Source organism: Numida meleagris, chromosome 2, assembly GCF_002078875.1.
Source record: "Numida meleagris isolate 19003 breed g44 Domestic line chromosome 2, NumMel1.0, whole genome shotgun sequence".
NCBI classification, from domain to species: Eukaryota; Metazoa; Chordata; class Aves; order Galliformes; family Numididae; genus Numida; species Numida meleagris.
In genome coordinates this window covers 96,639,824-96,660,105 of record NC_034410.1, presented here as the reverse complement: position 1 = coordinate 96,660,105, position 20,282 = coordinate 96,639,824, and the positions used below count along the sequence as shown (strand labels likewise).

The 20,282-nt window shown below is 41.7% G+C and overlaps 1 long non-coding RNA gene across 1 annotated transcript in view; it reads left to right on the top strand.

Annotated features, from left to right (window-relative positions):
- Window positions 1-20,282, top strand: part of LOC110394411 — a 49,416-nt gene that overhangs the window by 15,361 nt on the left and 13,773 nt on the right. Inside the window, exons 3-5 of the long non-coding RNA XR_002435607.1 lie at window positions 7,158-7,202; window positions 8,877-9,076; window positions 14,562-14,618. This is a non-coding gene — a long non-coding RNA (uncharacterized LOC110394411). The remainder of the gene's footprint in view (window positions 1-7,157; window positions 7,203-8,876; window positions 9,077-14,561; window positions 14,619-20,282) is intronic.

Here is a 20,282-nt window from a genome sequence, read left to right as displayed (position 1 = left end):
CACTGATTCCTGTGATTCAGCCCTGAAGGAACCCTGCTACAGGACTCCCTCCTGCCTCCCAGACTATGACATGGTGCCACAGCCTTTTCCCTACATTGAGACCTGGCATGCAAAAATGCATCCTGTGATGCATGGCAGGTTATATGGTGGGTGGACTGTGCCCCAAGCTGTACTTCTGAGTGATGATTTGCAAGGGGGAAGAAAACCAAGGCATGTATGGACTTATCATGCACCTATACCCAGCAACTGGCCTTACTTTTTCTCAAACTGTTAGGAAGTGGGGTCAATAAAGATGAGTAGTATCTTTAATGGTCACTAAAGTACAGCAGAAATCTCCTAAGTGGCAGGTGAAGATCATCTGGCCTCTGCTCCCTAACGACCCTTCTCCTGAGGAGTGCCAAGCTGAATCTGTAGTTGTATCCCTTTGTTTAAACATTAGTTCTCAATTTATTACTTCAGAGACTCAGTGTCAGATTGGAGATGAGTCATGATTTGCCATTTTTAATGGTAAGCTGAACTGTGCATGCAAACATAGCAGAAACAGCTGAGGGTAAAACGCTTTCTCATCCTCTGGCAGCCCATCGCTTTATATTGGTGTTATTTGATTAACATAAACTGCCACTGGTCGTAGCAATTAGAGAAAAGTGCAGCTTCATTACCTGAAAGCTCAGCAAGATGGTTGCTGTTTCACTGGTATGGCAGTAGGGTGGAGAAATCTAGCTCTGGATCCATGGCTCCCAGTGCTGGGAGAGCACAGGACAGCCTGTTTCCATCTGCCAGTACTTGGAGCAGAGGGGATCCGGCCTCCCAGGCAGCACACAGACATCCTCCATAAGTGCCCAAATAGAGCTCCTGAAAGCCTCTGTTGACCCAAGTCAAAATGCAGGTCAGGATTAGTCACAGGTAAATAAACAGTGTCCTCTGGAAATACAGTTTTTGGTCTTCCTTAGTACTTGCGACATCAATAAACAATATAGATCTATCCAGTAGATATTTTCCCTTTACAAGGTCACTCCTTTTAAATCTCTTATTAACTTTTGTTAAATGTAGAATGTTCTAAATATCTAGTAGTGGCTTAAGCCCACAGAAATGCGTATGATATTTGTGGTTTACTATCCACGTAGACCAGCATCCTCCAGGCAATCCTTTGCATTTTTCTCCATTACTTGGTGAAATGGAGCTGCATGTATGTGTTTGGGGGAAGCCATGTGGGAATAAAAACATCCAAGCAGCTAAACATGCTGCTTTCGGAACACTCAGAGTAGGGGTGAAGGACCTAAACACACCTCCTCACATCCTACGGGTAACAGATGGCACATATTACCGTGTGCCTTCAGCATTCTCCAGCAGAGCTATGGGTTTTCTGGCTGATACACGATTTCCTGTGTTGTACAAGGGACTGCAACAGATGATCAAAACTAAGCCACGCTGGCAGAGTTTCAGTCAGAGCTAGGATGCTCATTCTGATATGTAACTATCTCTTAAGTGACCCTCTGCACTCATCTAAGTCATAGCTAACATTTTTTCCCCCATATTGCCTTAAAAGTAGTTTTATTCCCTTAGCGTGTGTTAGTGATACCATTCCGCAGTCAGGTTTTAGGGTTGGAGTTTTCTTCAGCTTCCTTTATATTTACTTGTTTGTTCTTCATAACATTATGCTTCTGCTTGGAAATATGTTTGGCTACACAGGAAGAGTACCCATTGCAATTTATTCTTCCCAACCTTTTGCGAATCTTAAATAAACTGCATTTTGGAAAGAAACCAGAGGCTCTCCTCTCTGTTCCCTTCAAACAAATCTGACCTTACAGCTGTTTCTATTGGAGGTTCTCTTGGAGGCAGTGAAATGGAAACAGGACAGAGTAAAATTTTCCAACAGTGATTTTTTTTTTTTTTTTTAGTAGTTAGATAGAGTACTCTTTGAGAAGATTTTTCAGACTCTCTTTCCTTATTGCTGATGATCCCAACTAGCTACTTTGACCTCCCTGCCTTATCCACTCCGCTTTTTGTTACTTTAACTGACTATAGGGTTGCCCCCATCACCAGTGTATTTTTTTCCACTATGCTGGAGCCCTGACATGTTTGGTCCTCATCTCTTTGGGTTGCTAGAGCATGGAGACTGAGGCGATGTCTGTGGAGGCACGGAACTCCCAGTAAGCTCTGATGCCTTCTGCATCAGATCTCAGCTCTAGTTTCTTCTGGGGAGTGATTTACTTTGTCTAGGAGAGAAAGTCAGCTCACTTACCTACATAACTTCTTGCTTTTGCAAACTGGAGGTGTTTGGAAGGAGACATGGACAATCGCACACCAGAACATGAAGTTCTCAGTCTTAACTGTGTGCATCTGTGTTATGCAAGAGCCTTCAGATTGTGCAAAGCAATAAAAAATTGCTCGCTAAAATTAGCAATGAACCATCCTGCACATTGTTGGGGAAAACAATGCAATTGGAAGAGATCAGGAAATGTTCCTTTCTGACAATTATTTTTAACAATGTGATACAATTGAGCTGAAAGTTAGGGAATAGCCAGGGGCAAGGGGAGAAATATCCCTCCCTTCGGTTAACCTTGCTCGGGAAATGTGAATCACTGAACTAAATAAAGTTTGTAAAAGATGCTTTGAAAATGCTATGCTACGCCCTATAATTCAGCCAAGAATGAAGGAGGAGGGAAAAGAAAACATCAAAAGTCCCTGCTTCTTTTTATATTGCTTCTTGGCACATTCCTATTTCTTCTTCCTTCCTTTTTATTTTTTCCCCCTTATAGACAAGAATCCTCTTTCTGTTTTGTTGTTTTGACATTTCGTTTTTGTCTTTTTAATCCCTTTCATTTTGTGAGGCTGATACCATAACTTTAAAAACAACCTTGTTGTCTACAAACAACAGCAATGAGAAATGCCAACTGACTCCTGTTAGGAGGACAACAAAGACAATTTTATTTTTATTTTTTTAACATTTTTATTAGGACCTCATGATGTACACATGAAAAATTAATTTCAGAACATGAACTGCTCTTCAGATGGTGCCTTTTAAATCTGGAGGATGTTAACATTCCTGCTGCATGACAAAGGTCCACCACCCCCTGTGTTGATACTCATCCTGCTCAGAGTCAATAACATCTAAGGATGAACAGAGGCCGCGGCACCATATCCTGCTTGAAGGCTACTTTCACAGATTTATCTTGGGATTTCCTACCATTCCCTGTTGGGACAGTTTGCCCCTGAGTGCTAGGCTGCATGGTTCTCACCCTTTGCAGGGCTCCAGCTGTTTCATCAAGGTTTGGATGTACACTTTGGTGCCAGTGGCAGCACTGCAATTCTGTCCACTGTGCTCCTCAAAGGCAGGCCAGAGAGGCACCGGGCGCTGCAGGGAGCTGGTTGCCCTCTTGAAGAGCCACTGGTGAGCAGACATGGCCCTGAAAACAGCTCACCATCTGCTTTTCCCTCTCTGCTTTGCTGCTTAACCCCTATCCCCTCCTCATAAAAACAAACCAGCTCAGCCTGACTTCCAGGTGCTCTTACTGGGCAGATGCCCCTTGCAGCAGACGCCGCCCCAGGGCTGGAATCACAGCATGCAGCTCAGGCACTCCCTGCGGAGTAGTGCTGACCTTTGGACCTGCAGCCCCACTGTCCCCAGTCCTGGTGCTATCCCATCTGGTTCCTGCTATTCCTGTCAATCCCTGCTGGCTTTTTAATAGCAAGCGGGGAGTTTCAATGAAGCTGAGGTCACTTTGACTCCTTGCACATCACAAAACTAGAACCAGACTGAGTCCAGGGCGGTGTTTGTTCTGGGAGGTTATAGCAGGGCGTCCTATCATTGCTCCCCAGGTGCTGAGCACACAGCCACAGCGCAAGGTTTGCTTTGTGTGACGGTTGGTTTCTGGAGCTCATTTATGAATATGCTGCTGAGTAGACTGGCTTTTCTTTGCGTGGGTTTTATGCTAAAATTCTTAAATACTTGCTCTTCGCTGTATTTGTGTTTGTATGTACATGCTGTCTGTGCACACCTGAAGTTGCCCCACACGCCCAGTCTTTCAGCTGCCCTGTCCCTGTGCAGAGCATGAGCAAGCACCCAGTAGCCCAGCATGAGCAAAGAAACTTCTACAGATTGTTAAGGTCAGCAAAAACCGAAAGCAGATGACTTCTGACAACTCCTTGGCCTGCGGATCCCTCAGTAGCGTGGAGGCTCTGTGGCCAGCTACGTGCTACTGAAACAGCCCCTCATCTGGCTGCTTTTCGCTCTGGGGCTCTAGCTCCAGACTGCTGCTGCTGAGAGCTGCCTGGGAAAACACTGCTCAGCACTGGTCTCTTGATCTCAGGATGAAAGACTTTAGCTGGATCTTCCATGCAGAGCTGGAGTGCCCTGCAGAAGAACTGATGATTCTGTCCTCTCCCACCATCCCCTCGCCCCCCCCGCCCCCTTTTTTTTTTTCTTTTCTTTTTCCCTCTTCTACAAAAGAAACCTGGGGAAAGTTTGAAGGGAAATAGTGTTTGCTGATCTTTTGCGTAGCTTAGTGACAAATGAAAGCTGGAAGAGCATGACAAGGCACGTAAACTTGAGCTAATGGAAACTAATGTGCCAGCTGACTGTTTATTCAGACTTGTCATTGTCAACTGGGAGCTTTTTACAAAGCAGGCATTGTTTGTAGTAACAAGTGCTCCATGAAGGGGAAGGTGGCTTGGAGATCTACGAATTTACCTCCTTAAAACCAAAACTTAAAAAACTCTTGACCTGTCCTTACATGTAACCCTGGTAGTATCTAAATATTTGTTGATAAGTTTGCGTATTTTGGGTTTAGTCAAGCTAACTTTCAACAATCAAGCCCTCTCTTAATTGCATTGTTCACTTCAGTACTGTTGCAGTAATGCTACTGTCCCAAGCATGTATCAGGTTGGATATTAAAAAAAATTCTCAGAAATAGTGATAATGCATTGGAACAGGCTGTCCAGTGAGGTGGTGGAGTCACCGTCCCTGGAGGTGGCCAAGAAATGTGTAGATGTGGCATTGAGGGACATGGTTAGTGGGCATAGTGGGGATGGCTTGAGATCTGGACTTTATGATCTTAGAGGTCTTTTCCAACCTTAATAATTCTATGATTGCAGCTGGACTGTCACATTAAAGCTGTGTCTTTTGCTATAATGAGTGAAGCAGGATCAAAGAAAGCAGCAAATAGTGGTGTTTCTGTGTTTTCTCTTTGCAGGAAAAATATGGAAAGACAGCTTGTTGAGCAGGCTGTCATCCTTGCTCTTCTGGATTTATAGAAAAAAGTCTCTCCGCTACGCAAACAATAGTGAGAGCTTGTTTTTAATGAAATTCACTGATTTGTAGTTAGACAAAATCCATACAAACTATTAAACAGCATAAATGAGGCACAAAATCTTGCACTGAGGCTGCATTGGGCATTCACAAGACATATTCAAGGAATTTGACAGACGTCTGTTGACCTCACAGTCCTACATGGATTCTAGTGAACTGGATACCATTTAATTGAGAGTGGAATTTGAAGCAGGACTAGCTAATTAACATAGATAATAAACTTCATCCACACTATACAATTTAAAATAGTATCTAAGCTTTAGCTGTGAGACTTCCTGAGTTTTATCATGGAATAATGAGTGTGGGATGGCACACACTGGAAATTTGGGATTGATCAGTTTATGGTTCCACTCTGGCCTCAGCCAGATGCTTAACTGCATCACCCTGTGGCAACCCCACATCACCCCTCAGTTTTCTCCTCCCAAAATAAAAAAAAAGCAAATAAAACCCACATTAAAACAAATAATAATAAAAACCCATGCTGACTGATATCTTCCTAAAAAAAAATACCGTGAAATTTAATTGTAAAATTAAACTGGAAGAGGGTAGTTATAGACTAGATATAAGGAATAAATTCTTTACTTTGAGGGTAGTGAGATGCTGGAACAGGTTGCCCAGGGAGACTGTGGATGCTCCCACCCTTGAGGCATTCTGGGCCAGGCTAAAGGCCCCTTCCAACAAAACCATTCTACGGTTCTATGATTCCCTGATCTTTTGGAGAGAAGACCTTTCCAGAAACATGCTATTTTTGCGAAAGGAAGCATGTATTAAAGAATTGTAGGGATTGGAATGGACCTGTAGGGATCATCTGCTTTGTGCTGAGTTTTGGAGTGGGACAAAGAAGTCCTACCATTAATGTCTTGTTTTCTGACTCCCTGGGTCTTCTGTGGAGATTGCTGGTTGGGTACTGGGAAGACTCCCTGCACAGACTGAGCGAAACTGGTTTAGGGCCAAGTCTGGACATATTTGGTGTGCACTGGTTCACTCACTACATTCCTCCCCTGTGTTATTTAATTCCCAATGCTGCAGCAGAAGCTATGGGAAGGCAGTCTGCTGTTGGAGATAAAGTTTTAATCTCTCTTGTTTTCCTTGGCATTCCCATTGGCTGGGCATACAGGAAACGTGTTTGAGTCATTTGCGTGTATGGCATTTTCATGCAGCTGCGGGAGGACCCTGCTTACCAGACTCTGCTCTTTCTTGACCAGAAACACAACGGAATTTGTGAGCCTCGTGGGAACTCAGCTTGCTGTTATTTGGAAACATGTCAGCTTCTGTCCTTAAGGTCCTCTTTATACCAAGGTTTGAGGCCTGGATGTTAAAGTCTTTGTGAAGCTGTCTTAAGATTAAAACATGTAAGAAGCTGCTCCTGCAAATAAATGGCAATGAAAAGAAATTATGTATTTGTGTAGACAGAATGTGCATAGCCATTTAAGCAATCAGTGAGCTGTGGATGGAGGAAGATTTGCTCTCAAGTATTTCAATTTTTCATTATCAGCTCAACAGCTGAGCAAATTGCTGGCATTGGGTTCCAGAAGTGTATGTCCAGACTTCTGCAGGCAGTGACAAACTCTCAGGTGCTGTCTTTACCCAAATACAAACTCCACCAGCTGCATGTGTGCTTATGTTCTGAGCTTGCCATCAAAGTGCTTGACTGAGTTTCTTGGCTTGTGTAGGCAGTATTTAATTGGTTTATACATGTTTATACTGGACAGAAATGAAACCCTTGTTAATAAGAACCATACACAAAAATGGTTTCAGGCATAAAATCTGGTCTCAAGGAATACAGGCTGGAAAGCCTGCACCTTAAGTCACCTGAATAAAACATCTTGTTTCCTTTTGTTTTCATTAGGTGGTGTCTTTGAATTTCTACACTGGACCTGTGGGCAGAAAGCAGGTAACAGCATCGCTCCCTGTCCAGGCCAGCCTGGCACAGGCTGTGTCCCTGTGTGCAGCTCCCGGGGCTCTCTGCCCCCATGCTGTCCAGCTGTGGGGGAACAGCACCTGAGGTGCTGGCTCAGCTACACTGTGGAGTTTTACACTGTTTCGAGCACATCCTCTTCTCCTCACTCTCTGCAGCACTTCTGACGGAGCTTTGCCAATCCAGAAGGGTAGGGCAGTGCAAGGTGTCCAGTAACAAAGCTCATTGCTACTGAGAGCTCAGTTTTATGAAGAACCTTTGAAATTCCCAGACTAAAGCCAGATGTGCTTTTCTAAAGGTGCTTTTGCTGAAAGGTTGATTCTGTGTTAGTTATCGTCCAAGAGAGAAATGATGTCATCAGAGTACAGCAAATCATTTGTCTCCAGAAGGGTTAAGGCAAAGAAAACTGTGAGTCATTAGAATGTAATTCCCTTATTTGAAGCACACACTAAACAAGAGCCCGGATAGCAAAGGAACAAAGCCTCGTTCTTTCATGTGCATTTGCTGAACGCCTTGGTGTCTTAGATAAAGAGTAAGTATCTACTAGCAGATTAACATTATGAAAAAGTCAGGATTAAAAAAAATAAATTCAGTGAGGCTGTGTAATTGAAGCTCTGTATCAGTTCAAAAGCTTAGGCCAGCAATCTCCTGGCCACCGACTAATTCATGTATTTTATGACAAGAAGGCAGAATGCTAATCATCAGGACAGCATATGGAGGGAGAGACAGAGAGGTCTGCAGGAATATTCAGTGACAACCATCCCAACTTCAGAGGCAGCACAGAGGGCCATTAATGTATTCCCTTGCCCTGAGTGAGGGTGCTGACCTCACTTCTAATCCTGCCCCTCCAGGGTACTTAATTTCCAGCATTGCTCAACCCAGTCAGGCCTGTTTAACAATTTCTTTTCTGAGTTAGTCTCTTTGAAGAGGCCCTATTTTCTGTTCAGTGACATGAAAGAGATACTGATGTTGATTATCAAAGGCATGTGCTCCAAACCACCAAGCGTCTGATGCCCAAGGGAGGTAATATTATCTCTGCCTTCAGCGTTTACATCCTCCCGCCAAGAAAGATGTGGTGGTTAACTAGCACCTCTTTTTTCCTTCCTACTAATTTTACACAAGCTATTAATCAGAGAGGAAAATTAACTAATTCTTCAGCTTGTAGGTCATGCTAGGGCAGCACTCTTATCTAGATTAAAAGGACTGCGGACTGGTACGAAGTCAGCTGTGCTGTGCTTTGCAGCAAGGTAGGTTTATGCCTCTTCTTTTCCCTGTGCTGCACTGCCCATGTTTCACCATGTTTTTTTAAAACCCGTGACCCTTCCTGCCTTGACCAGTGACCACAAACAGCTGGAGGGCTGGCTATCCCAACCTCCTCATGCCTCTGAGAGGACTCTGCCCCACTTCCCACTGTCAGGGCAAAGCTCAGGTGCCTCATGTGGAGGACACAAGCTCCCTGACCAAGGAGCTCTTGGGCACTCCCCACTGGGCAATGAGGCCTGAGGCCTATCCATAAAGCAATCATCATTACCTCAGCTTTTAACCCAGAAACCCTTGAAATGACACTGTGGATAGGTGGGGTTAAGAGGTGAAAAGGGGGATGGTGTTCCTCTTTAAAATGAAACTATTGCTTGGGATTTGTTTCTGTAGGGTTTCCACAGTCACTGGCTGAGGAAATTAATCCAACTCATGGCTGCAGAAAGAATTTTGGCTCTGTTTGAGTGCATAAAGCAATCATAATTGGCATGTTGCTGAAACTCCTTTCCTGATGGCCAGATCTTTCAGTGAGTGAAGTGTTGTCCTGTCATAAGAGCTTTACTGTGAAACAACAGCCATACTGGATGTGCAAGGTAAACATCATGCTTTTTATTGTCAATCCAGCAATCTAGACTCATTGGATCAAGTGGTCTTAATTGTAGGATTACAAAAAAAAATAAAAGTTCTTTTTTGAGATGGGAATTGAATACAAATCCCCTACGCTTTGTGATTCTCTGTAGGAGATTTTTTTCCTTGCTCTTAATGTATACTCTGACTTCCAAGATGACACAAGTAAGTAAACCCAGAAGGGCTGAAGGAAACTATTTAGCTGGATCAGCATTTCTTCATCTTTTGTCCATTTGAGAATATCAAAAAATATTGCATTCAAAGAAGTTGTTTGCTTAAAATATGTACCCAGGTGTGTACACATCTACACAGTTAATGTTCCAAATTAAGTAATTTCAAGATACTTGTGTGTGCTGATAATGAAAACAGTGGTATGTACGGGTGAATATTTGTTTGCTATAAAATCTTGGTTAATGAGTTTTAAGTTCACAAAAAATGGGTCATATAAGCAGCTAGATAGATTTAAAAGCTATTTAAGTAGGTCAAGTACACTTTTTGAGCTGCGCAACAAAAACTCAACTCTCTTGTCAGCAAAATATAGCCATGTGAGTTTTTATAACATTTTACAATAGAATTGTCTCAGTACACTGGTTAAACACTCTGAAAAGAGTCATTATAACAGTGAGTCTGAAAATAGAATGAACTTGAGCTTCTCCACTAGTGCTACCAATAGATCCATTGTGTACAACTGCAGTCAGTTTGTCTTTTGTTTTGTTTTGTGTTTTTTTTTTTTTAATAAATATGCATATGCACATGTGATATCTCATGTAATTATTACAGCAGGATAAGCACAAAGGACTTCTGGCAGTATGGTTATCTGATCTGCATGCATTCCTGCTGCAGTGCGAAGCCTGTGGAAGTCTTTCTGCTGGTTAATTGAGGACCTTCCCTTGCTTTATTTAAACCTCAGATGTTCATTGCTTCCCTGTGAGAACTGGCCAAAATATTTATTGAGATTTTCACAAAAATTATTTTGACTGAAATTTGAAGCCTTTGCTATTTACAAGTTTTGTCCATTATTTGGAGTGCAAAATATAAATAGAAAACTCCTTTGGTAATCTTGTTTGATTTTCAGCTCCACACTGCTACCAACTAATGAGTAATCCCTTCACAATTAAACTTGCCCAGAAGATTCTGCTAAGAAACAGAAAAATAAAATGTTAGGAGCAAATGTTAATGATGTGACTTGATAAAGGCCTTGGATTTATTCTTCCAGAACAGGATTCAGTAGTGTTTGCCTCTGTCTTGATTATTCCCAGAGTGAAAGAGCACCACAATGTGTTTAGACAGTTCACTTCTGACAGAGACTGATTTTACTCAATAGTGTGTTTATGAATATTAATACATTTTACAATAACTGCACTTATTCTGCCAACACTTAGCTCTGGAACAAAGGACAATGGCAGTGGCATATACAAGCATGTGTGTAAAACTCTGTTCGGAGTTCTGCATGGGGTCGATAAAAAAATAGTACCCTTCCCACAGGAAAAATATAAGTACGATTGCAGTTTTATCTTGATTTGGAAACCAAGTGGTGCTGGCTCATCACCAGCATCAGTCTTTTGCTCTTTTGTGCTTCTGCCTCTGGAAAGTCCTTCCTTGGACCAAGGCCACTGGGAAATAACTAGAGGCTGCCACTGATCGATCCAGAAATGACATATGGCAGGGCTGGAGTTAACCAGACTAAATTAACCTCTGTTCCTCAGTCGTGACTTGAAGGGAGCTGTGGAAAGAGCTAGCAGATAGTACAATCACAGCTGAAAGTAGGGAAGGCCTCTGATGGCAAATCTACGAAGGTCTGAACTTAAAATACCATTATAACATAGAATCATAGAATTGCTCGGGTTGGAAAAGACCTTCAAGATCATCAAGTCCAACCTCAACCTAACCATTCTACTCTAACAACCCACTGCTAAATCGTGTCCCCAGGCACCACATCCAAATGGTTTTTAAACACATTCAGGAATGGTGACTCAACCACCTCCCTGGGAACCCTATTCCAGGGCTTAACAACGCTTTCTGGAAAGAAGTTTTTCCTGATATCCAACCTAAACCTCCCCTGGCACAACTTGAGGCCATTTCCCCTTGTCCTGTCACCTGTCACCAGTGAGAAGAGACCAACCCCGCTCTCACTGCAATCACCTTTCAGGTATTTGAAGAGAGCAATAAGGTCTACCCTCAGCCTCCTCTTCCCCAGACTACACAGCTCCGGTTCCCTTTGTCTCTCCTCATAGGGCATACTCTCCAAGCCCTTCACAAGCCTTGTTGCCCTTCTTTGGATCTGCTCCAGCAGCTCAATGTCCCTTCTGTATTGAGGTGCCTAAAACTGAACACAGTAATTGAGGTGGGGCCTCACCAGTGCCAAGTACAGGGGTAGGATTACCGCCCTAGTCCTGCTAATTACCTCCGTAGTCCTGCTATCACCCTACATTGGGTGATGTGTTTTCCGAACAATCTGTTTTTGCACTAGGAGATTAGGTCTTTGTTGTAGAATGCTCTTAGAGTTCAATTATTCTTTGTTATAAGCAAAGGCAAATAACTTTATCCCATTTTGATGCGAAGTTTTACAAATAATACTTGTCAGACAGTTTATTCCACTTGTGCCCTCATGCGTGCATAAAACTTAAGTATTTCATTTTCAAAATGTATTAAAAACATGTAAATGCTTTAGCAATTTACCTTGCTTTGGGTTTTTCAGACTAGCTGGGAACAAACTAAACTGTTAATCTATATAGCTCTTATGTTGACAATGGCAGGTCTATAATGAAAAAACTACATTTGCAGCAACATTGCTATCAACATGCATTCTCTCTTGTCGCGTGTCAGAAAATGAAGAATTTTTCCACTAGGCAAGCTATGTAGCTCTGGTAGCTATATGCTCTTATCTTTCTTAATCTGCTGCAGGAAGCTTGTTTTGAAAATGAACAGTTTTCAGATGAGAGTACTGGTTTCAAGGCCAGTAGCAACATTTAAATGATATTCATACAATTTTTGATGTCTTGTGCTTTATGGAGGAGTTTTTCTGAAACTGATTAATTCTGTTGTTTTTTTTCACTCTAAATACTTAACTCCTGATCTCAGTCTCAAAATCACTGCAATACAAGGATCTCTGATAAGATCTCTCCGTTGTAATTCAGTGTATGTTAGCCTGCTGTGAACAGTCTAAATGATAAATACATGAAAGCTGTGCAGACCTAAATAATGGCTGTTAGTAAAGCATTATTTCTAATATTCTCTGATATCTACCTTCATTAAACTGATATGTTCAAAATGCCTCTGCTTTTTAATAATTTGTCTTGTAGGCAGTATAGGTATTTTTCCACTGATGCAATATCCACTACTGAGGCCAACCAGCTGGCTGAGTTAGGCTCATATTCGATCACTTGAGTGTCTGTGAATCAGCTGATTAACCACCATTGTCAACATTGCTCGTTTTACCAATGGGCTGGGTGTATCTGTGAGCAATCGCAGAGGACATTCAGGCAGTGTATGCTCTTCCCTAGAATGAACTTATGTTCTGTGGGAATTCCATGTCAATTTTTTTCTTTCCCCATCCCTTTTTCATAAAATTCTTGAGTTCAAAGGATTTCCAAACTATAAGCAGTATTCATCTTTTTCATTATAGCTCTGCCAGTAACCAGCACTCTGGAAAGTGTCTTGTAGAGTTCATGGGAATGTAATGTCGAAGTTTAAAGAGTTTACAGTATTTTATCCTAATAATCTTGGTTCTCTAGGCTGTGAAATTTTGCTGTTGGTCTGCTCAGTATTATTAAGCAATGCTTGCTCCTTTTATACACTGGAAGAGACAGTAAATGGGTTTATTTTTTAGCATCTTGAGTTGCTATAAGGAGTTCTGAGGTCAAGGTCAACCTCAGAGAACATCCATCCACTGTGCCCTTATGTGCTAAGTTCGTGATTAGTTAAGAACATCTGTGCTACTTAATCTGAATAGCTGTTGTTACCTTGTAATGGGATAGGCAGTTTCCTTTACTTTTCTTTTTTCCCTTCTGAAGCCAGATTTCTTTTCCTGGATTTGTTCACATGACAGTAATAATCCATCATCATAAATTTCAATTATATTGCTGTGCTTTTTCATGCCAGGTCTCCCCTCAGATATCTGCCAGCTTCTTTTAATGTATTTATTTTACCAAGTATAATTAAGAGGATGGTTTGAAGGATCCATACCAAAAATCACAATTTTTCTGAGACCACTTTCCCCGTACTGAAATTGCTAGGAACAGGTATGAAAAAGTATTATATGATTTATTGAAAATTTGAACTGATTTGGATAGTCTTTCTCCTTCCATTATTACACTCCTTGTTCAAGCTCAGCAATCGTCAGAGAAGTGCTGATGGTCTTGAAGATAAACCAATATGTTTTTCCAGTTGACAGCTTATGATGAGAGACATAGTTGGCGCTATAACTCTTCTTCTGGGCAGAATTTTTGCATGCAAAGCAACAAATGCAACCTATGGTCAGAGAGTAATGTAACCATTCTCAGTCAGCTATCTCATCCTTATGCAACCATCTTTCAACACTTCCATGTGGTGCAAGATGACACTTGGATGGTATCAAACAGATTTGTTATTGTCGTTCTGATTACAATACAGCTGAGGGCTTTAATCTGCACAGTAGGCAAAAAGGCTGCTGGCAGTGTGGAGAAGCCAATTAAAAACCAAAATGCTCCTAAAATTAAAAGCTGTAAATTCAAAATTAAACCCCTAAGCCCCCAGATCTTTTCATAATTCTCAGTTATGATCACAACTTTTTAAGAAACAACATAACATATTAACAGAGGAACCAGGAATAAAATTCCATTTCTACATCATCTTACACCTTGCAATCTTATTCCCACTCCCAGATGTCTACTGAGGTGTAGAATGGAAGAAGAATAAAATGAACAGCAACATACTGCCTCCTCCTATGTGTTTGCTTACTAGAACTAGGCTAATTAGGCTGCTGACCACCACTTTGTCATAAATATTAATATGCTCTCAAGCTCACACTTCTTATTTTGCCACTGATCTTGTGGAATCTACTTCAAGAGGATCTGAGTAAGATCAGAGCTGAGAGGAAGTGCTTATAAGAAAATGAAGATCTAAGTCAGCGTGGTCTGTGAGAAGTGGTGTGACCCGTAATCTTCTATACTATGGCCTCAAGCAAGGAATGGAAGGAGGAACAGCTAGCTCCTGGTAAACCCTGCACATGTTAAACCTCTCCTGGTATACCCATAAGTGCTAAGAAACCATCGAACTCTCACAAAAGTAAGGGATATCATCAAGCAATTGTATCCATATCCTAAAACAGCATCTAGCCCCCAAAATAAGAACATTTGCCCACCGTGAACTACAGGCTGGTTTTTCCTGTCAAGTCTTGGATTAAGCAAAGCCGTGCTGCTGTGGGAGCAGAGCCAAGGAGTTTCTGCTACATTTTGTTTGCTGTTTCTCCAGGGTGGTCAAGGGTGAACTCTAGCCCCAGTGGAAGAAAGGAAGTGTGGTTATTCTAAGGTAAGTCTTATGCATGACGAAGAAGAGCATTTTCTGTGTGATCAGCCAAGCCAGAAGCCCTCCCAAGAGCATCCATACTGTTGGCCAAGACTTTTCTCGTAGTATTTTATTCTGCCTGTGACCACATCTGAGTCTTTTTCAAAGTCATTCAGTCATTTTTCTGGGACAGAGCCTACTCCTGCAGCATCCTTCTACACTGCCTGCTTGCTGCTGCAGAATCTCCGCCTTGGTGACTAAGCAGTAGTAACTCCAAAGCCTCGCTGCAGACCACACACACACTACCACCTGCAGTTTTTGCAAGAGTCAGCTGCTTGCTTAGGGCTGAAACAATACCAAGTTCAAGTAGCTTCTGCTCAGTCCCCAAATCCATATGGAGAAAATTTCAAGAGAAGCAGCTTGGTCTGTGGTGTGGGTCTGTGGTGTGTGCTCACATTTTCTAGCACAGTAGCCCTGACAAAGCTTTGAAACAAACACTTTGGGGGCAGAGTCTGGGGAAGCATTAATGCTTTTGTTGTTCCTGTACCTTTTCAGTTTAGATAGATTTCACCATAGCACAGACAAGAGAGCAGTAGACAGCAATGATTCTTCCAAGCATTTTTGCAATGTATTTATGTGGTTCTTAGGGAGAAGAGGGCTCTTCTGCTAACTTGACCTATTGCACTCCGCTACACTTCATTTTTGCTGATGAGCACAAGAAGCTGTTGTTGTAAGCAGCCACACGTGCTGCCAGGCTGTAGCCTTGTCAGCTGCAGCCCGCTTGAAAATCTCCACAGGTGCCTTTGCCCTATCACTCATCCACTTGCCCAAGGGGACTAGATCTGTGTGGTGGAAGAGCAGGGAAGCAATAGAGGAGGTGAGAGGAAAAACAGCTGGAAACCTGGCTGGAGAAAGGGGAATATGGAGGTATATGAGGGGAAAGCAGAAGAGCTTTGAGAAATGAAAAGTGGAAGGTGGGAGTAAGAAATGATCCATCTGTAAGCTCCCTAAGCTCTTACCTGTTTCTGTGATTGCATGCTGTCCTGCTGGGTACTCTGAGTACTGCTATATCTTGTAGACTTCTGAACAATGCAATGAGAACCACTGGGGCTGAGGGTACAGCTGTAGCTCTGCTTTGCTAGGGGAAGGGTAATGTGTAGATGTTATTCATTGTTATTTGCATTGCTTGATTTACTGAGAGCTTTCTCTCAGGTGAAAAACTGTTGACTGCACCTAAGGCATGGGAAGACATCATAAAAACACTCTGAGAATCCCAACTGAGCTATGGGTGTCCCTGTTCATTGCAGGGGAGTTGGACTAGACGATCTTTAAGGGTCTCTTCCAACTTAAATGATTCTATGATAAATGAGTACCATGGAGTGAGAGGTGGGTGGAAAGAGAGCTTAAAAATTATGTAGGAGAGGAAAACAGAAGTCCATTGTGAAAAGATGAGTACTGTACTGGATGAACTTTGAAGAGAAGTTCATAATATTTACTGATCACAGTCTTACCCCTCAGCTCTCCTTCCACTTCATGGTGAAGTCCTGTATTACTCTGTGTTCAGCAAGCTCAGTGAGTGAATGAATAGTTTCTATGCAGTGTGGAATGCTAAGAACAAACTTTCATAAATGGATTCCAGTCTATAATTGTCCAATTAAGAAATTGCAGCAGCTTTACAAATCAAGTGATACTAGAGTTGGGCAAGCCAAACAGTCGAAGGTACAGCCAAGCCATAGTGAAACAAGCCAAAAAAATAGGACATCAGCCAGAAAAGCTGACTAAATACATAGAGCATGAAAAAGAAAATACATAATAGATAAATGAGGTCACTGTGGCCGCCAGGAAATGGTGCCAAAATATCCTTGCTGGCTTAACTTCCCTTGGCTCTGATCTAAGTGCAGATGCTGATTTGAGCCCAAACTAGGCATCAAAGGTGAGCCTGGCTGCCTCCTTCTTTGGCTCAGCAGTTTGTGCTTGAGAGGCTGCATGAGCTGTTTTTGTTATGGAGATCTGCTTGTCCCTATAAAACATGGTGAGAGGTTTGATCTTACCTCCCCTCTTTGCCCCTGAAATAAAGCCACCTTTCAACGTTTCATCAGGATCACATTCACTGACGTTATAATAGTAATTTCCAGTTCTGATTTTTCAACTGTGATCTGATTCCTGAGAGCTAGAGTTACTACTGAAATGAGCCAGATCAGTCTTATTCATTTCATTTGTTGTTCTCCTTTCTCTCCTGCACCAAATGTAGATTTTGAAAAATGTTGAAAGTGTGATGAATGTTTCCAAAGGCTGAATGTGCTCTCAGTGTCAAATCGAGGTTAAAGCATTTAACAGTGTTTTTAATTTCTTTAAGAAGTTTTTAATCAACCTCTTTGGATGGCAGTAGGCTGGTTTTCTATGAGATATTTTGTTCAAGTACCTGTGTGTTATGGCATGTGTTTGTGTTTTCCTCCAAGTCAGGAGAAAGATCCCCTGCAGGATCAACCCATGCTGAAGGCAATGGCTGGGTACCATTCTCTAAGTTTTCACTCAAAGTCTGAGGGTATACTCGGCGTATTTTATGACTGTAGACAAAACTGTCAGCTGGATGCTTTACTGTGAATACTAAAATGTAAAGGAGCTTCATATATAACAACATAATTCATATTTGATATTTGCCTATTTCTGGAGTCCCTTCCTAATCCTTATACTTTCAATGTCTCTTGGAGAGAGAGGCTAGCAATATAAAAATAGATAAGAAGAGCTTAAAAAAAATCTGAATCAGCAGTAATGATTTCTATGGGTTCTTTCCATTGCCATCGGAGGGTTTTGGACCAGGACTTTCCTGAATTAGAAATGAGAAAATGTAATGTTTGGCTCTGAATACAGATTTCAGATGCCTCAGAAAAGAAGGGGATTTAGATGTGATGATTCTGATATGCCAAACAAATATTAAAATGAATAGGTTTGCTTATGTGATAATTGTTTTTCTTAGGGGTAAAACGGAAGAAACAAGAACTATTACTGATATTTTAGTTCGTAATTACCTTTATAGATATGCAATTGCGTGTTTGACTCTGGCAATTAAAATTGTTTTATTTGCTTTTCTTTGTGCACGTTGCCTTTAATTACTGCATCTGAAGACAATGTTGTTGTTTTGTAAGACCAAAAGGACCAGGGGGCTTGTGGTTTAGCTGATGGATGATTTCAAAGAGATGTTGAATGCAAAATAATTCCTAAGGAATTGCCTGCTTTGTCATGTTGCTTTCACTGTATTTCTTCTCTTTCTCTCTCTCTCTCTCTCTCTCTCTCTCTTTTTTTTTTTTTTTTTTTTAAATTCATATGGGCAGGGGGTGGGAAGAGAGATGGCAGGAGCTTACTGGCTTATTTACTACTCACAGAGGAGTTCAAACATTTCTCTGTCTGCTTTAAGTATTGTGGAAAGTTGCTAACAATTGTAAATTATTTTATGCTTATTTTGCAATCTGCTTCAACTGCATGACTGCAATCAATGGTTGTTTTGCCATTGTCATGACTGGGTGGAAGCTGAGATCTTAACTAAATAAGTAATGCTGAAGTGCACTTCCCTCTCAGTCACATGTAGGACTGCTGACAAACTGAGTGGTAGTCTGACTTTTGGAAAACAAAGGATTGCCTGGAAAAGACTGGTCAAAATAGGAGGATCGTGGCCAAGGGTGAACAATTCAGCAATGATGGTGCCATGCTAATGCTTCGTATTTTCACTTTCTTGTCTTATTTTGAACATTCAGAGAATAAAAGGATTCTGTGATTTGGCTCTGTCTAAGAGACATGTACTGTACAGTAAATGTGTTCAGTGGCATATTCACTCACATACTGTTAATTTTGTATCTGGAAAGGTCCCCTTTACAGCAAGGGGAAGGGACCTATAAGCATCATTGAGTCCAGCTCACAGATCCTTTACTGATGATTGCCAATAGTAAGAAACTTTTTTTTTTTTGTCAGAACTTGGGATTTTCTTTGCCAGACTTTCCCTCTTCGTTGTACACTGCATTATCTGATATATCCCACTTTCCCTTTGGCTTCATGATAGCCAAATGGGATATAAATGAGAGCAAAGGCAAGCCCCAAGTCTTCTCTTCTGAATTTTGAGAACATGATTCCAGAACTGAGTTAAGCTGAGTCAGACCTGAGTCTTATAATCTTAGTCATCAATTTTGAGCAACTCCATTAAACTCCAGCAACTTAGTCCATAATTGTATCTCACATGTCAGATGAGATCAAATTCTGTAAATCAGCATTTGCTGCTCTCTTCATCTATGCATTATTTATAGGGTTCGTTGTCTTTTGGTCTGCATTCATGTGACACAGGAGTAGCTCTGTTGACTTCTGTGGAACCTCATGAGTACAGATCTTTGTTTGAGTGCTGCACTTTTGAAAGCAAAGCCTGTACAGAGAGTATCCTATATCCAAAGAGGATCCAGCCCTTCTCTATATGGGGGAAGATCAGTTTTTTCTACAGAAGGATTTGCAGTTTCTCTCATCTCTTAACCTGGATCTTTCTGTGTATTTGTAGGGAGTCCATGCATGAAGGAAGCTGAGATGTACAGCCGAGGTTTATCACACATCATTTTTGCCCTGTGCTCTGTCTCTCCAGCTATTTTCTCTGGGTAGATTTAGAAGATTTCCAGGAGCATTTAGAAATTCTGAGGAGATATCTGATAGCCCTCAGACAACTAGGAGGAAGGAGTTAAATGCAACCACAGACTGCATTTGCCTTTCCCCAAAGCAGCCTCTGTGGGTGCATTGGTGACGGGTGGAGAATCCCAGGAACATCGAGACCTTGTGGAAATGCTCTAGGGCTGGCATGCCAGGCCTCTTCTCTGCCAGAAGGGTGGCGTGGGGGAAATGCCTCAACGGAAATGTGGGATTTTGCCCCAGTTTGTAGCTAAGTAGTATCTGGCTCTGTGTTGTCAGTGAGGCTTCAAATAGCTTATCTTTCATCTGTCTATGCATGTATTTCTCTCTCCTGCCAGCCTAATGTTTCTTCATCTAGATGTGTGAAAAATAATCCCCTGAGTAGATATGGATAAAAGAAAGGCACATCGAAATCCCAAAATATTCAGGGAAAGATTTTATCTTTTAGTTACATGGAAAGATGTCTTCAGTCTGGCTTCAATAAAGGAATAACTTAAAAGGCAGAAAAATAAGCAGTAGAACATCAGCTCTCACTTCAATGTGTAAACTTTGGAAAGGCCACCTGTCAGATCCCTGGTGGAAAGCAGCATTTTGTTTGGCATCTGGCTGATTGCCACGATGAAATGTTGAAGTGTTTGGAAGCTTGTGGGACTTTCTTCAAAAGGCACACTTCCCTTCGCCCTTTCTCCAAATAATTAAATCTTAAACGTTCTGGCTTGCCAATAAAAAAAGATAAAACACAACTGCGGGATTCTTTCAAATACACCAGCTAATAATGTGGGGGCCTTTCATGCTATTTATTTTAGCTTTCTTCGCATGAAATAAATAAGAAATTGCCTCAGTGTCACCTTAGCTTTTCATCAGATATCAGCCGCAGATTCTAATCTCAGTAAGGGTAAAGCAGATTTGAAGCAACTCCAGTGAAATATGACCTAGCTGCAGTGCATCACGTACTTAGGCCAGTGCAGAATTGGCACGTGAATGTGATTCTGACCTTATTAGTCTTATCCTGTCACAACGCATGTTGCT